This window comes from Camellia sinensis, chromosome 10, assembly GCF_055761805.1.
Source record: "Camellia sinensis isolate YWXY chromosome 10, ASM5576180v1, whole genome shotgun sequence".
Classification (NCBI taxonomy): domain Eukaryota; kingdom Viridiplantae; phylum Streptophyta; class Magnoliopsida; order Ericales; family Theaceae; genus Camellia; species Camellia sinensis.
In genome coordinates this window covers 43,507,407-43,514,659 of record NC_138970.1, presented here as the reverse complement: position 1 = coordinate 43,514,659, position 7,253 = coordinate 43,507,407, and positions in this window count along the sequence as shown.

The window sequence follows — 7,253 nt, the reverse complement described above, 5'->3', positions numbered from 1 at the left end:
ATAATAAACAACTACCAACATCCACGGACACATGTCCGGATCACTGTACAACAAGGGTAAACCCGGGATCGCTATAACCTCCCCCCCTTAAAGAATTTCGCCCCCGAAATTAAGCACAAGTTGCAAAACAAGCTTTCCTCCATTTTAAACAGTGTTACACTTGAACAGTCAACAATTCGACCCATTACCGGTCATCCCATCCCTTTAACAAGAGACATATCACAATATGTAAACAACATATGTACTTTCAACATGCATTAACATTATGCACTATCTTTCCAATTTCAACAATATATTCAACAGATATAATGTTACATTCAACTTCCATATGAGGCAAGTTCCAAAACGTACTTTCATTAAACCAAACATTTTCAATGTTTCACAACTTAAGACATATATAAAAGTTCTTAAGTTCAACAAAACGTAAAATTTAAATACAAGATCACACATCAACAAACAAGTCCGGATATTTCTCACGGACTTCCAACTCACGTTCCCAAGTGGCTTCCTCCACTCCGTGATGTTTCCACAAGACTTTCACCAAAGGAATGGTCTTACCACGCAGGACCTGATCCCGCCTATCCAAGACCCGAACCGGTCTCTCCTCATACGAGGCATCCTCATCTACCTCTAAATCGCTCCAATCCAGCACATGTGATGGATCTGGCTCATACTTCCGAAGCATACTCACATGAAACACGTCATGCACTCCGGACAACTGCGGCGGTAAGGCTAACCGATAAGCAACCTCACCTATCTTCTCAAGGATCTCAAAAGGACCAATAAACCGAGGGGATAATTTCCCACTCTTCCCAAACCTCATCAGGCCTCGCCTAGGTGATATTTTCAGAAAGACATGATCACCTACCTCAAACGCCAAAGGCCTCCTCCTACGGTCGGCATAACTCTTTTGTCGACTCTGGGCTGTAACAAGCCTCCTACGGATAAGCTCAACTTTCTCCGTCGTCTCCCTAACCAACTCCGGACCCAACAAAGGTGCATCACCCACCTCGGCCCAACAAACTGGAGACCTACACGGTCGGCCATACAAGGCCTCAAACGGTGCCATACCGATGCTAGACTGAAAACTATTGTTGTAGGCAAACTCTACCAATGGCAAGTGCCTCTCCCACGTCCCACTGAAGTCCAGGACACAACCCCGAAGCATATCCTCAAGGATCTGAATAGTACGCTCGGACTGCCCGTCAGTCTGAGGATGATAAGCCGTACTAAAGGTCAACTTAGTGCCCAAGGCACTCTGCAAACTCTGCCACAACCTAGCAGTAAAACGAGGATCTCTATCTGAGACGATCGTCACTGGGACCCCGTGCAATCTTACTACATCCCGAATATACAAATCGGCAAGATGATCTATCGAATCTCTCACGCGCATAGGAATAAAGTGCGCCGACTTAGTCAACCGGTCTACAACCACCCAAATAGCATCACTACCCCGCTGAGTCCTCGGAAGACCTACAACGAAGTCCATAGTGACATGCTCCCACTTCCACTCGGCAATAGGCAAGGGTTGCAACAAACCCGCTGGCCTCTGATGCTTGGCCTTCACTTGCTGGCAAGTAAGGCACTTCGATACGAAAACAGCCACATCTCTCTTCATACCCCGCCACCAAAATTGGCGACCCAAATCCTGATACATCTTAGTACCTCCCGGATGCACCGTAAGGCGCGAATGATGAAACTCTCGGAGTACTTCCTCTCAGCAAGACTCCGGTACAAACAAACGGTCTCGGTATCTCACACTCAGGTCGGGATACACCGTCAAACCCTTCTCAACTTTCCCACTGGAGATCTTCTCTCGGAGGGATTCTACCTCAAGGTCACCTCTCTGTGCCTCTAACACTCTAGTCACAAGTGTAGGCTGCGCAACAACAGAAAACAAGGCCGCAGCCTCAACAGATTCGCCCAGTAGCAAATCAAACTCGCCAAGTGCTCCCAACATCACCCATTCCCGGATGGCTATACAAGCTACATCACTAATGGTTTTCCTACTAAGGGCATCGGCCACAACATTGGCCTTTCCCGGATGATAATGTAACTCAAAATCATAATCCTCGATGAACTCCATCCATCTCCTCTGCCTCAAATTCAAGTCTCTCTGTGTAAACAGATACTTCAAACTCTTATGATCCGAGAATACCTCGAACCTCTCACCATAAAGGTAGTGCCTCCAGATTTTCAAGGCAAAGATCACAGCTGCTAACTCTAGGTCGTGTGTGGGGTAATTCTTCTCGTGTATTTTCAACTGACGTGAGCCATAAGCTACCACTTTCCCCTCTTGCATCAACACACAACCCAAACCCTCTCGTGAGGCATCACAATAAACCGCATAACCCAACCCTCTCTCCGGAATAATCAACACCGGAGCGGTGGTCAATCTAATTTTCAACTCTTGGAACGACTTTTCACAAGTCTCACTCCACACAAACTTGACTCCCTTCCGAGTCAGTCTAGTCAACGGTGACGCTAACCTGGAGAAATCTTTCACAAACCGACGGTAATACCCAGCCAATCCCAGAAAACTGCGGATCTCAAACACACTCTTAGGCTGTGCCCAATCTTGCACTGCCTCAACCTTGGATGTATCAACAGACACCCCTTTCCCGGATACCACATGGCCTAAGAATTTGACTTCCCTCAGCCAGAACTCACACTTCCCAAACTTGGCATACAGCCTATGGGCTCTAAGTAACTCAAGCACCACTCTCAAGTGTGCCTCGTGCTCCTCCTCAGAAGACGAATAGATAAGGATATCGTCCACGAAGACAACCACAAATCGGTCTAAGAACTCCCGGAAAATCCGGTTCATCAAGTCCATAAAGACTGCCGGTGCATTGGTAAGTCCGAATGGCATCACCAAAAACTCGTAATGGCCATACCGCGTACGGAATGCCGTCTTAGGAATATCTTCCTCCCTGACCCTCAACTGATGGTAACCCGATCTCAAGTCTATCTTAGAGAAACAACGGGAACCCTTCAACTGGTCAAACAAATCATCTATACGGGGCATAGGATACTTATTCTTAACCGTAGCCCGATTCAACTTCCGGTAGTCTATACACAATCTCAAGGCACCATCTTTCTTTTTAACAAAGAGTGCCGGTGCTCCCCACGGTGAAACACTAGGGCGAACAAAGCCCTTATCGAGCAATTCCTGGAGCTGAACTTTCAACTCAACCAACTCTGCTGGAGCAAAACGGTAAGGTGCCATAGAAATCGGCGTCGTGCCGGGCACTAAATCAATAGAGAACTCTATCTCTCGGTGAGGTGGCAAACTAACAAGATCTTCGGGAAAGACATCCGAATACTCACAAACCACCCTCGGTAACACAACCTGGGTCTCACCACTCTTATCACTCTCAAAGCTGGCAAGTAGACTACTAAGCTCACTTCGCCCTCGCGAATCATACCCCGGTGGCAAAACACTACCAACCCGGTCTCCCAAGAAATGGAACCACTCCCCGCTCAAGGTACACAATGTAACCCTCTGGCGGTAGCAATCAATAACAGCCCGGTATGACGATAACCAGTCCATGCCCAAAATAACATCAAAACCCTTCATGGGCATGACAACAAACGGAAAAGGAAGCCTATAGTCGGCGACCTCTATATCACAACCTCTAACACCCTGTTTCAGAATCAACTCACCACCCAAAGGCGATACCACACAAATAGGAGATGCTAACTGTGCTAACTCCAATTCCAAAACAGATGCAAATGCAGCAGATACAAATGAATGAGATGCACCCATGTCTATCAACACATTAGCAACTGAGTTGCAAAACAGAAAAGTACCTCTCACTACTGATGGAGCTGGTACTAAATCCTGCACGGTAATAGCATACACGCGTCCCGTAGGCCCCTGGTCTACCTGCTCACCTCTCAGAGCAAAAGACTGCTGCACAGACTGGGATGACGAAGCTCCCGGATTGGCCCTCGAGGCCTGCACAGACTGAGCTGGCTGAAAACCCTGCGTCTGTCTAGAACCAGACGCTCCCGAAGTGGCACTCAACTGTGGGCAAAACCTCTTCATGTGCCCAGGTTGTCCACACTGATAACAAGTCAAGAGCTGCCCCCTGCCCAAACTCTGACTCTGCGGTCTAGCTGAAGAAGAAGCAGCTTTCTGACCCCCACCCTTCTGCGGGCAAACAGATACCTTGTGACCCAGCTGGCCACACTTGTAACAAGTGAATTCCCCCTGACTGCCTCTCCCGGAGCCTGCACTCGGCACTGGGAAGGTCGATCTAGCAACACTACCCTGCGACTGCTGAGGGTTAGAACCCCTTTGCCTCCTGCCATCACCCTGACTATCCTGGCTCCTCTTGGAGCCTCTCTGGCCCTCATCCTCCTCCTGCATCATAAGCTCCATATGAGCTGCAGCATCCACTAGGTGTCTATACTCTCAAATATAAGACCCACCAATTCTCAACTTGAGGCCCCGCCTCAACTTCCGCTCAAACTCATAGCAACGGCGTTCCTCAGACGCCACCAGTTCAGGTGCAAACCTAGACAGACTGGTAAAAGTAGCCTCAAACTCGGCCACTGACAAGCCCTGCTGATTAAGCCGGCTAAACTGATCCCTCAGCTTTTCCCTAGCTGCTGCTGATAAAAACTTCTCCTGAAAAGCATTCACAAACGCCTCCCAAGTACCACCAACACGAGCTTTCTCGTACTTCCACCATTGACCCGCATCTCCCTTCAGTTGAAAGGATGCCAAGGTCACTTTCAGTGCTCCGTCCTCGATGCCAAGCATCTCAAACGTCTTCGTTGTCTGTTCGAGCCATTCATCTGCCTTAAGCGGCTCTTTAGGATCCCCGATAAACTCGTCTGGATTACACCGGAAGAACTCCCTCTTCAAGAAGGAAGGCCCTGTCTCAGCTGCCTGATTCCCAGCTCTAAGAATACCCAAAGCTCCCGCTATCTCTCTGGCCAAGGCACCCATAGCCTGCTGACCTACTGGCTCGGCCACATTGGCCTGCCCAACTCCCTCCTACACTGCCGGAATCGGTACTTCCTGCCTCGCAGGTCTACCACGCCTAGCACCTCTTCCTCGTCCTGACATCCTAATAAAGGCAACACAGAACGTTAGCACATTCATAGGTGTGCCGAAACTAAACACTCACGTCCTAATGCATGGACAAGTGTAATTCACTCCACATCAGCACATAAACACATAAGCACTTACGAATTTCATTTCCGGATAATGATAGTCCCGAGACGTTACTAGAGTTCCGGTTAGAAACAGCATTGATCAAGTGCCTTTCCAACAAGACTCCCAGAAACTCAAGGATCCAATCAACATCCTAGAAATTAAATCCCATACCCACATAGTCACATAAGCATGTTAGCATTTAAGCACATAGCATATGATACTACATCTAAGTCTCTATCAAGCGAGACAAACCCATTGTGATACTAATCACTTCCCACGTACCCAAAGTATTCGAACCCGGTACGCTCTGATACCAAGTTGTAACGCCCTCAAAATAATAACAATAAACCCATCAGATAAGACATGCATTTACATATAAATTAACTACACTCTTATATTCATTAGAGTTCCGTTAATTAAATATTACATGTTAACCTCATAACAAAATGCCCTACGGGCTTACAGCTTTCCAAGTTAACACTTGGTTACAACAAAGAGTTCTAACTCGTTTACACATTAAGCCCTTGGCTTGAAGTTACATATAATACATCAAAAGTAAAACGACAAAACTATGCCCGCCACTAGCCTCCCAGCTATGTCCTTGGAGGTGGCATGCTTCCTGTACCTGAAAATGATATTCCCATATAAGGTGAGCCACAGCCCAGTAGAAATACACTAAACCAACCATGGACAATGACTAAAACATTAGCAATTGATAGTTGGTCAACACTGATACAATCACATAAATTACATATTTATGTCAACGACTTACAAGTCCCATTTACTTTTCATTTTCCCTTTTTCAACAGATAAGCAGGCTAGCTCTATCATCATTTCCACAGATATGTATAAAAACTATATCTCACATTCAGATAAGCATAAAAGCTATATCCACATTTTCAACAGATATGTATATCAACAATATCCACAGATAAGCATACAAGCTGTATCCACATTCTACAACAGATATGTATATCAACAATATCCACAGATAAGCATACAAGCTGTATCCACACTTCACAAAGATAAGCATATGAGCTCTATCTTCACTTCTCTAGACAAGCATATGAGCTCTGTCTACGGAGTTCATCCCCTATCTCCTCCCAATACCTATCCGGTTTAGAGGTACATCCCCTATCTTCCCCTAAACCGCGGAGTACATCCCCTATCTCCTCCTCTACACATAACGTATATAAACACATTGGTTCTATATACAATCACACAATACACACAATTAATGTATTCTATCAACCGTCAAGTTCCATGACACATTCCATTGATTAGTTTCCGTTTACCTAATCCTCATGCATTGTCTACAACAATCTCGACTATCCTCCACCGATAGCCCAAAGCAGTTATTTCTAAAATAGAAAATAAATGCACAAATGGATATTCAATCAACATTTCATTTCCTCATTTCTCACCAATTAATTATCCCAATTAATTAAACAATGTAATTAGGCCATTTTCCATAATTACCATTTCAACCCTTAGGTCCCATTTTCATCAATGATTCAACAATCATTCCATTTTTCTACGCCAAACATGCATCTAGGTTTATTATGAATAAAACCCCAACTTTTGTAAAATTACACAAAAGCCCCAAACTTTCACAAAATTACCAAACCAAGCCCAACATCTCAAAATACCAAAATTTAAAGACAAAACCCATAGAGAGGAGTAGGTTATCCCTACCTCAAATTCGGAGTCCCAAAGGAGAAGACGACAAAACCCAACGTGCTCCAAAACCCGAGATTTTCAGATTAAAATGAAGCCCTCGACGATCAACAACTTTTTTGTAAAGGCCAAAGGTGAGTAAATCACTCCTACTAGATCAAAACCTAGAGAGAAGGTAGAGTCTAGAGTGAGAGGCTCAACAATGGTGATTTTGGAAAAGTAAGAGAGAGAAGAGAAAGTGAAAAAGTGATTTAAAGAGTCACAATTTCGGGACTTTAACCCAGGTCTCCGCTCGAGCGTAAAACACCCCGCTCGAGCGGCCACTCACAAACTTCCGCTCGAGCGGCCAACCTCCCGCTCGAGCGCAGAATGCACTCGCTCAGCACATTTGCAGAACCAGGCCTCC